The sequence below is a fragment of the Anolis sagrei genome, chromosome 3, assembly GCF_037176765.1.
Source record: "Anolis sagrei isolate rAnoSag1 chromosome 3, rAnoSag1.mat, whole genome shotgun sequence".
Taxonomy (NCBI): Eukaryota; Metazoa; Chordata; class Lepidosauria; order Squamata; family Dactyloidae; genus Anolis; species Anolis sagrei.
In genome coordinates, this window is record NC_090023.1 from 202,909,537 (window position 1) to 202,920,518 (window position 10,982).

Consider the following 10,982-nt stretch of genomic DNA (forward strand, 5'->3'; position numbering starts at 1 on the left):
AATATAATTACAATACTGTAAAAGTAATGCCAAGTACAACATCAAAAAAATTGAGAGGATAAAGAAAACTAAATGCACAATATACAACTTTTAACTTTTGTGTTTTAATTTATTTTTAAATGGTTATATTATTTTAATGCTTTTTAGATTGTTAGATAAAGGTTTTAACGTTTTGTTTGGGAAACCACTTCGAGTCTGTGGAATGAAGACAGGGAAGTTAAACATTCGGAAAGATGACTCTAACAACCTATCAATCAGACATAGAGACAGTCTACACTAACTGATAAATCAGCAGCTAATCTGTAGCAGAAATGCTCCCGACTGGCCTTGGACGTGGTCATATGCATCTTGATGAACCTGCTGAGATGTGAGGTTGGTTTAGCCTAGGCATCCTCAAACTGTGGCCCTCCAGTTGTTTGGGACTCTAACTCCCAGAAGCCCTAACGAGCTTGTTCAATTGTCAGGAATTCTGGGAGTTGAAGGCCCAAACAGCTGGAGGGCCGCAGTTTGAGGATGCCTGGTCTAGCCGGTCTGAGACTGCATCCAGGTTACCTAAAGGATCACCTTCTCCCATACAGTCCACCCAAACATTTAGGTTCTCCCGGGGGGGGGGGGGTTTACTCCAACCAGTGACCATCACTCAGAGGTTAGCAGGTACATGCATGGCCCAAGCCTAGTAAAGGGTACCATGTATATGTGTGTGTATGCATGTATACACACACACAAACACACACACACACACTTACAGGCTATTCTTGGAAGATTGGGGAAAAGCAATTTGCTATCAAGCACAACAGTAAGCAGGCCTACCCAGCAGGCCTATACAGTCAATTTTAAATCGTGAATTTTAATCTGCATTTAATTGGTGGATTTTAACTTGTTGTATGTCCTTTAATAGTGTTTTATCTCATGTTTTAATGATGATGTATCTTGCCTTGAGCCACAGGGAGAGGCAGCTAATAAATCCATTTTCATTGCCCGAGTCTTTGGGAAAACTATAGTGTCTGGTTGTACTTGGGGGCTATGTGTATATCTTCTGATAAGCACACTAAGGCACTTTAGGCAAGGTGAAAAAATAACCAAAATAAGTTTACTGCAAACAAGATGAATAAAGGATGACTCCATCCGGGAGTATCATAAGGTAACTTAAAGCCATACATTATAAAAGGAGATTTTGCTGGTTGCAATCATTTTTCTGGAGTCTTCTGCCTCTGATACAAAGCAATGGTTTACGAGTTGTTACATATAATCTGTCTCAATCTTCTTCTTTGTGAAGGCTAGGCTGGCCAAAAGCTTCTGTTGTCTTTTGGACTGGTGGGATAAAAATACTGCTAAATGCAGTTGCTAAGGATGCCTGTTAGAATTGCTTGGGTCTAGGATTACCAGACAATGCCCCAAGCCTCTAGTGACTGTAGAAAAGGGAGCATTCCAGCAAGAGAGTTCTACACAGGGAAATGGAATAGACCAACTAAGGCTGGCCTCTGGTCAGTTTTTCCTCCACCCAAAAACTAATACAAAGGAAGGTATCTACACTACTGGGATAATCTATGAACAGGGAAGAGAAAAAGGAGAGGAAAAGGCAGAGCAAAGGCTTCACGTTGTTGTTGTTGTTCAGCTACAGTTATGCTGATGTGATTATCATCTGTATGTATTTATATTTGTGCTTTGAAGTCATCTGATAACTTTTGGCGACCCCATTAATTTTTCATAGGATTTTTTTTTAAAGAAAGGAATACTCAGAAGTGGTTTTGCCAGTTCCTTCCTCTGAAATATAGCCTATAGTACCTGATATCAAAGTACTAAACAGGACTGACTTTGCTTAGTTTCTGGTGTCCTTTGGATACTTTAGCAGCACACTGTCTGTAAACATCTTCCTCCCAACCTTTCTTCTTTCAAGACATTTTAACACAATGGATACAGAAGTCTGAGTCAGTCTGACTAATCCATACCTTTTTTTCCTGGAACACTTACAATAATTCTTCCATTAAAATCATTACAACCTTTTTAAAAAAACTAATTGACATTGTTAGTCACCAAATTAAGCAGTGTTTCTGTAGAGAAATCTGGGAGAGATATCTGTGCAGCCATAAAACATCCCTTTATTGGATTAGAATTGGTGAGTCAACCTGTGTTTGTCTAAGTGCCAACAGGCCCCAAAGCTAGAAAAACATACAGCAGTGACATTAGTAGAAAAAAGTTTGAAAGCTTAAAACTGGAAATTATATTGTGTTTCATTCTATATTAATATTATATATTTTGTTTTTTAATATTTTTTTTAAGTTAACGTTTTTGTGAGACACCTTGAATTTCAGTCTTGGAGAAGGAGAAGGGGAAGGGACATGCATCAAATAAATGGCACTATTGATAAGTTACCTCTCATTTAAAATATCCCACAGTCCAGATTTCTACCATTCTTATTCACCAAACCTTTCCTACTCATTCATTCTTGCCAACAGTGTTAATAAGATACCTTACTTTTGTGAATTTCCTGGAAATGTATATTGCTGAACAGGATACCAATTAAATAGATTATGCACCCTCATAATTATGTTGGTCATTTGGTTCTAGGCTAAAGTGTGATGTGAGAACTGGTGTGGCATAGTAGTTTGAATGTTAGATTAGACTCTAGGAACCATAATTTGAATTCCCGCTTGGCCATGTATGATGTAAAACAAATCATGTCCTTGGAAACCCACTGTATGATCTAAAACAAATCATGTCCTCTTAGCCTCAGGGGAATATAATGGCAAACTCATTCTGAACAATTCTTGCCAAGACTTGCCTCAGGGTCACTATAAATAGGGAACCAAGTCAATTAAGGACCTTATTTATTTATTTATTTATTTATTTCCCACATTTGTACCCCACCCTTCTCACCCCAAAGGGGACTCAGGGCGGCCTTACAAGAGTCAGCAATTTGTTGCCAACACATATAAATAAAAAATAAACAAATAAAATTAAAATCCAGATAATTAAAAACATCAGTTATTGAAACAACAATTCAAATTGTCATCCAAGGTCCTGCCCATTTGTCAACCACATTAATTTGTTATTATTGTACTGCTTCAATTACTGGTTGAATGCTTGGTCCAATAGCCATGTTTTAAGTTTTTTTCCTGAAGGTCAGGAGAGAAGGGTTTGACCTGATTTCATTGAGAAGGGAGTTCCATAGACGAGGGGCCACTACTAAGAAGGCCCTGTCTCTTGTTCCCACCAGTCACACTTGCGAGCAAGGTGGGACTGAGAGCAGGGCCTCCCCTGATGATCTTAACCTACAAGGAGGATCATAGAGGGAGATACATTCAGACAGGTAAACTGGACCAGGACCGTTTAGGGCTTTATAGGCTAAAGCCAGCACTTTGAATTGTGCTTGGTAGTAGTCTGGCAGCCAGTGGAGCTGATGCAACGGGGGTGGGGGGGGGGGTTATACCTGTACACCGCTCCGGTGAGCAATTTGGCAGCTGCTTTTGTTTCATGATGGAAGAAAGATGAGATACAAATGTACAGAGGAAAAATATTAATTTACATGGGAATGTCCATTTTGCCTAACACCCGAGCATAATAATTGCCTAAATTAAATATCTTTACATATATTCAGATTAATTTTAATCCAAATGTTTCTTCCATTTGATCATTCCTATCTGCTAACAAGAATTTTGTAGTTCTCTCTTTTTAAAAATTAATTCCAGGAAGGTACATGGAAGATATTTGGCTCTTGAAAGTACTGTCTTCCTGTAACTCAAGGGTGGATAAAAGTGTGTTCCTGGGGCTTCATGTGGCCCCAAGGGGTTTTTTTTGTGTCCCCTAACCTTTATTGTCTCCCAAATTTTCCATTTTCTACTATAAAAAAGAAAATTGTCTTTTCAAAAAGCCATGTCATGGCAGTGACAATGGGGTGCTGAAATTATTCAGATGGGGTTGCGGTGGCACAACGGGTTAAACAGTTGAGCTGCTGAACTTGTTGACTGGAAGGTTGGTAGTTCGAATCCGTGGGACAGGGTGAGCTCCCACTGTTAGCCCCAGCTCCTGCGAACCTAGCAGTTCGAAAACCTGCAAATTTGAATAGATCAATGTATACTGTCTCGGCAGGATGGTAAGCAGTACTCCATGCAGTCATGCTGGCCACATGACCTAGGAGGTGTCTACAGACAACATAGGCTATTTGGCCTTGAAATGGAGATGAGCACAACTTCCCAGAGCCAGAGGTGAAGGGGAAGCCTTTACCTTTATCTGTGTATCTGTGTTTCATTGTTTCGAGGCATTGAATGGTTGCTTTGTGTCTTTATATGTCTGTATATGCTGGAATCTGACCCGAGTCCCCTCGGGGAGTTAGGGCAGAATACAAATAAAGTGTTGTTGTTGTTGTTGTTGTTGTTGTTGTTGTTGTTGTGAATCCACGCTTATTTTGGTGGTGGTGGTGAATTTGCCATGAGTCCCCTCGAAGAGATAGGGCAGAAGACAAATAAAGTGTTGTTGTTGATGATATTGTTATTGTTATAGTATGAAAGGCTCCAGGGGAAATGTCACTTTTCAACACATGCACCATCATAAGGCCCTTTTGCAATGTTAGTATCACAAATCAAATGGGAAATGAATCTCTGGCCATTTTAAGGTTCCTCCTCTCATTTTTTGGCATTTTGTGGTCATTTGTGAAGCTCCCAAAGGATCCCAGGATCCCCCCCCCCCCAAACTGCCATGGTTGCTCACCATTGCTATGATGCAATGATATTAGAAAGATATTTTTTCTTAAAAAATTAAAAATCATACATTGAGTCTTCTGAAAGATTGCCAATTAGGTGTACTAGAAAGACACTTTGTTTTACACAATGCTTGCCTTAAAACAATTGGGGAATCATGTATTAAGAACAGTATGTTATATTAGTCCACTGGGCTTTTGAAAATAGCCAGTGGAAATACATTTACTTTTTGCTTTTAACTTAATGAGGCCCATGCTCATTATTTTTTGGCATAATAGCGATAGAGTTTTGACTTGTTGTGTCATTATAATAAGAAGATAGAGAACAGAATATGTGTAAAGTTTTAAAATGATATGAGCTCTGTTTCACATTTTTGGAAAGTTTTGCTTGGAACTCCAGACTAACAATGTTTTTTTTTTAATGGACTAGGAGCGCTACTTGCAGACAGATTTTTTAAAAAGTAATAATTACTGTATCAATTAATATAGTGCATGAAGGTTTGTCACTACTGTTAACAATTACAAGTTAATTTGGGGTGGCTATTAAATGCAATAAAATAATTAAAGATTGCTTTAATTAAATATATTCCTGAATCAGGTATGGTAAATGTGGATAATACTAAATTCTATTGAAATGAATGACATCCAGTGGAATTTGTCACAGAGTTGCCCTGGAGGACCTAGAACAGTGGTTCTCAAGTTGTGGGTCCCCAGATGTTTTGACCTTCAACTCCCAAAAATCTTAACAGCTGGTAAACAGGTTGGGATTTCTGGGAGTTGTAGGCCAAAACACATGGGCTCCCACAGGTTGAGAACCACTAACCTAGAAAATTCCTAGAGAGGATGCATTTTGTCAGATGCATCACATCAATATGGGGGATGTACCAAACACTGTCTATGCCCTAGAACATGAAAATAAAGAGTAGCATCCTCTTTTGTAATTACAAGGTCATAAACTGGATTTATGATTCCACAACTGCTGGGAATCCATGTTTAATCACTAATGTCTGAATGTGACATCCTCCTCCCCCCACCCACCTACCCTCAAAGTCTACCTTTTTTGTCTGTCATTGCTGCAACTGGTGGGAAATAACATTCCCAGTTGTGGAGTGTGTTGACAAGAAGTTGGCAGAACCTCAATGTTGCTGGGTTTTAAGATGCCCCACAACTAACAACATAATCATAGTGGTGAATCTGGCAGTGCCTAGCGTGGGGTATGGAACCCGTTGCCCCAAGCCCCGCATTGCCCGGCTTCCCCCTACCTCATCCCTTGGAGGGGGGAAGCATCCGTCACCGAGCTTCTCCTTCTTGATCTCCATGCAACACATGAAGCAGTGTTGGCATATGCCAATTCCTCTTTAGTTTTGCCATAGAGCCCTGCCAGAAGTAGCTATAAGTCGTTGCTGCTGAAATTTACTCCGTCTGATGAGGTCGCAAGAGAGCACTGCAGATGTAATTATCCAGTGCCCTGATCCACTGATAGGGTGAACATGTATGGTTTTGGGGAATGAATTTCATCATTGTAGTTACATCTGACAATGCAAGATCTTGGAAAAAGCTGCATGCAGAACCTCTTGAACCAAGGTTAGCCTTGGGAGGGGGTAATTTAAATGGAGGCTCACTTTTGGATTCAAGAATTAATAGAAACTTCTCAAGAAAATCAGCAAGATTAGAAAGAAAGCAAAAAGTACAAGTGAAGGTTGCAGAGTGAGAAAGATGTGGACTCTGTTTAATCAGAGCTCTTTGAAAAAAAATCTGACTTTTCTGAAGGAGTTCAAAGGAAGTAATTAAAGTAAAATCAAATGCTATTTCAAAATGTTGACATTACTAAAAGCTGCAATTTTTCTTTTAAGTGTTTGGGAATATCTGTGATTGCATTGTTTTCAGTGAATGAGAATAATTGTGTTTAGTAGCAACCTATAGGTCAGACCGTTAAATGGGGTGGCGAGAGTTGGAAAAGAACTTAGGTCAGAAGAGAATATAGTGCTTAACTCATACACAGATGAAATAGATTGGAAAATGAATAGAATGCAAAGAAATAGCATTTGGAGGTCCAAGAAGGAAGAAGGCAAGTCTGGTGTGGCTGAATGTTATGAATCCAATCCTAATTCTGGATGTTTTCTTTGCAGCAAACTCATTCAGGGCCCAATGACCTCATCACATTTACTAAAATAAGTGTCCTAGGATGCATCGAACCTTCTTCAAGGCCAGAGCCTTCCATCAGCCATCACACAATGTTGTGTGGCTTCTGGCAGAAACCCCACCCCCAACTAGAGTGGAAATGTTCTTGGTTGCTTCTCCTCAGACAGAGGCCTTCCCAAAACTTCTTTACAGAAGTTTTCCGTGAAGAAAATGTCATTTTTGCACATATTGTTCCTGTACAGAACTTTTATTTTCTGTGCACATAATGTTGTTTTCTACACACAACCATATGTACCTTTTTGTAAAGATTCTCATTAGTGCAAGAATGATCTCACCAGGATTTCTTGACAATTTTTCAAATATTTCAGTATTGTTTTAAAACCACGATCAGTTTCTGCTATCCGAATTTTGGCAGACTCACGGATCTGTTTTGTGAGCCTCCTGAAAACAGGAGCCATTTTTGGTTCGCAGCTAAATAAAATCTCCTTTAAACATTCCCAAAAAGCTATCCCTGTTGGTCCCACCCTGTAGCTTCTCTAGGAGCAGCAGCAGGGCACCATGCCTTCCTGCCAAATGTCAAAGATGCACTTCCACATCACACAGACCACTATTACACTTTCTTTACTAATAAAAACAACAAAATCTTCTTCCAAAACTTTTGCATTTCTTGTTCTCACAACAGACTGGAACAGTCCAGCAGCCCACCATCCCTAGGCAAGCAAGCAGCATGTCCCCTTATTAGAAAAACAGGAATGATCCACTGGGAAAAAAATTAAAAATGTATTGTGGGAAATCTAGCCATGCTTGGAAAAATACACAATGTTTTGGGGCATATTATATTATTTTTAAGTCTTAGCAGTTCAGAGCAGGTCATCAGCTGGCGCAGTGGGTTAAACTCCTGTGCCGGCAGGACTGAAGACTGACAGGTCACAGGTTCGAATCCGGGGAGAGGTGGATGAGCTCCTTCTATCAACTCCAGCTCCTCATGTGGGGACATGAGAGAAGCCTCCCACAAGGATGATAAAAACATCAAATCATCCGGGCGTCCCTTGGGCAACGTCCTTGCAAACGGCCAATTCTCTCACACCAGAAGCGACTTGCCATTTCTCAAGTCACTCCTGACACGACAAAAAAAAAAAAATCAGCTTCACTGATTCAGAAAGGCAAGGTGGTGGCAGCCCCCCAAAAAAGGGAAATGGAGGGGCTCAGGGACAAAGGGAGAAGGATGGCTTCAGTTCAGGCAGGCAGGTGACTGGCAACTGGAAAAGATGGCGACTGGGGCTGCTGGCTGTGGCTGGCTGTGGCCTAATTATTATTATTAAATGAAATTAAGAAGGCAGAGAAATCACAAAGGATAGGTTTGGTACAGAAAGGGTGGTAGAACTTTGATTGGTAGTGTTTTGCTGGAACAATTCTTATGAATTTAAATAATAATATGTCCTGATGGGGGTTGGAAACTGCATGCGCATGCGGCAGGCTATCCACATGCCCGATTAGAACCAAATATAGCCACAACCAGCAGTCACATGGTCTGTTTCAGTTAAAAAAGAAGAAGAAGAAGAAGAAGAAGAAGAAGAAGAAGAAGAAGAAGAAGAAGAAATCGACAGCGGCAAAGCCCCTGCCATTATGGGTGTCTGAACAAGCCGAACAAGCTGAAGGCAAATGTCCAAAACAAATCTATGCACAAGCCTAGTGCTTGATCTATTTATGAATATCAGTTTAGGCAGCTCAAGAAATAAACACTGGGGGCAGGTAGAAGGAAGGAAAAAGTAGCATGACTGATTAAAAGTTTGTCATGTATGAAATAGGTAAGAGAAAAAGCAGACGAAGAGAAAAAGAGTGCTGGAGTTTGGGGAACACTGATTTTCACATTCTGCATCTTTACCCTGAGGTTTTTTGATGGCACACTTGTAGCACCTGATGTTTATGCTTCTCAGGACAAGTTTACAACAGAGGAAGCTGCCTTCAAATGTCTCCCAAAAGATCACTTTCCCATACAGTCTTTATTATTTCCAGGTGTTATATTCATACAGGGTATTATGCCCTGAAACATACTTTTTAGGGCAAATTGCACTGGCATGAAAATAGAAACTATGGTGAGGACCAATAACAAAAGCAGTATGGAGAAGTAATCATCCTGCTGCCATTCAAAGCGCTACTGCATTAATGTGTACCATTAGCAGCGATGACTACCAAACAAAACCTTTTACTAAACTATTCCATACTTTTAAAGGTTTCGTTTGCATAATTCTTCAGCTTTTTTTTCTTTGCTTCTCATGGGGAAGAGAAGAATTTTCATAAAAAATTCCTAAAAGCTGGAGTACTTGCAAACAGAATTTTTCAAGTCAAGTCTGTGCTCAAATTCACTTTGCTCTTAAACAAAAAGACAGACAAAAAGTATGCAAATCATACTGACAACATTGTCTGTTGGAGAATATTAGTTCAATATTATGAGAAAGTGTGATGCAGTGTTGGACTATGACTCTGAAGACCAAGGTTTGAATCCCTGCTCAGCCATAGAAAGGAACTGGGTGACACTCACCCAGGCACAGAAAAAAGCAAAGGCAAACCCTTTCAACCACATCTTTCCAAGAAAAATCCTATCATGTGTTTAGTATATGTCATAAGTAACTTGAAGGCACACAAAAACAATTACGAAATTATTGTGTTGTGAAAGGCCCTCCATTTTGGCTTGATGCACAAACATAATCCATGTATCCCATACATTTTTCAGTGTTCTGAAGGCACTAGATCATGTCTGATATCAGAAATAAAACAGGGCCATGCCTGGTTTCTACTCAGATGTGGGATGCAGGACCACCAAGGAATGCTAGCAAGTCAAGTTAACACCCAGTTTTAAAGGCCAGAACTATTCAACTAAAGCCCAAAATGTGGGACCTATCTCGCTTTTACCTGAGGCATCCAAACAACCTTAAGTTAAGGTCCGGATCTTTTCAGGTGTGGGCCCTGTGTGGATGGACTGACTCCCAGGACTGTTTCCTCAATCCTGGGGGGTGTCAATCTCCACATCAACCTAGTTCTTTGGGTTCCTAGAGCCCGAAAGAGTGAGATGGTTCCCTCCCTCTACCCCCCAAAACTTATTCGAGGGGCCAGCCGACAGGGCAGACCCCTCCTTAGAGTACTCCTGATGCTTGAAAATGTTGTGTCAGAAGGTGGGAGGGGGAAAAAGAGTTCACCTCTCACACCTGATGTGTCATTTTCAAGAGTCAGGAGTACTTTATGTTGTGGTCTGCGCTGCCAGGAAGCCCCTCGGGTAAGTTTTTTTTTGGGGGGGGGAATGTGGGACTGGGGACTGGCTGAATGTCATCCCAAGTCAACCTTTGATTGATCCAGGATGGCATCTAGCTACCTTCCAAGGGTATGCCCAGGGTTGTTGGAGGGAGTGGGGACAGAAACCCAGGAAGCAGCAGGTTATTTTAACCTGCTTCCTCCTGTGTTTCTGCCCTGTGTAGAAAGGTCCTTAGGTAACTTGTAATTTGGTCAAATGATGTCCTGGGTCCCATCTACACTGATGACTTAGATCAGTATAGATGTGGACCAGCCCCATGATGACAAAACCTAATATGGAGATGATCCACAGTAATGTGAGGCAAAGTCACCTTAAGGTGGCCTTTCTACAAATTTCCAAAAGTCAAGGAAAAGTCAGAAGTTTGCCCAGAACTCAGGTTTTCCTCTGACTTAAGCTGGTTCCAGCCACAACTTTATCCACAGCCTTCCCATATTTCCCAGGTTCAGGCAGCCCTGGGATTTGGGATGGCATTCTGTGAGAGGAAGGTGGTTTCTCAGCACTCCCTTTCTCAGCACCGCTGAAAGTGAGCCCTGTGGGGACACTTTTGGAGGTCAATCCAGCATCTAACCTCCTGGATTGGTCCTGAAGAAAGGATCAACATAGATGTGCCCCTGGTTGCAATCTTTCATGTTTTGTTAAACTCAGTGGATTTACCTTTGAATATGGGATTGCACAAGTCTTTACTTAGATTATTATGACTGTAATATCTCCATTTCTAGCTAATGAACTTTTCATGTGGTGCCATTATTATAATGTCAAGAGCTATGATTACTCTTCCTTGATAATTGAGGAGCATGGTAATCGTCCCTAATGACCCGGTGGCCTCAGCAGTTC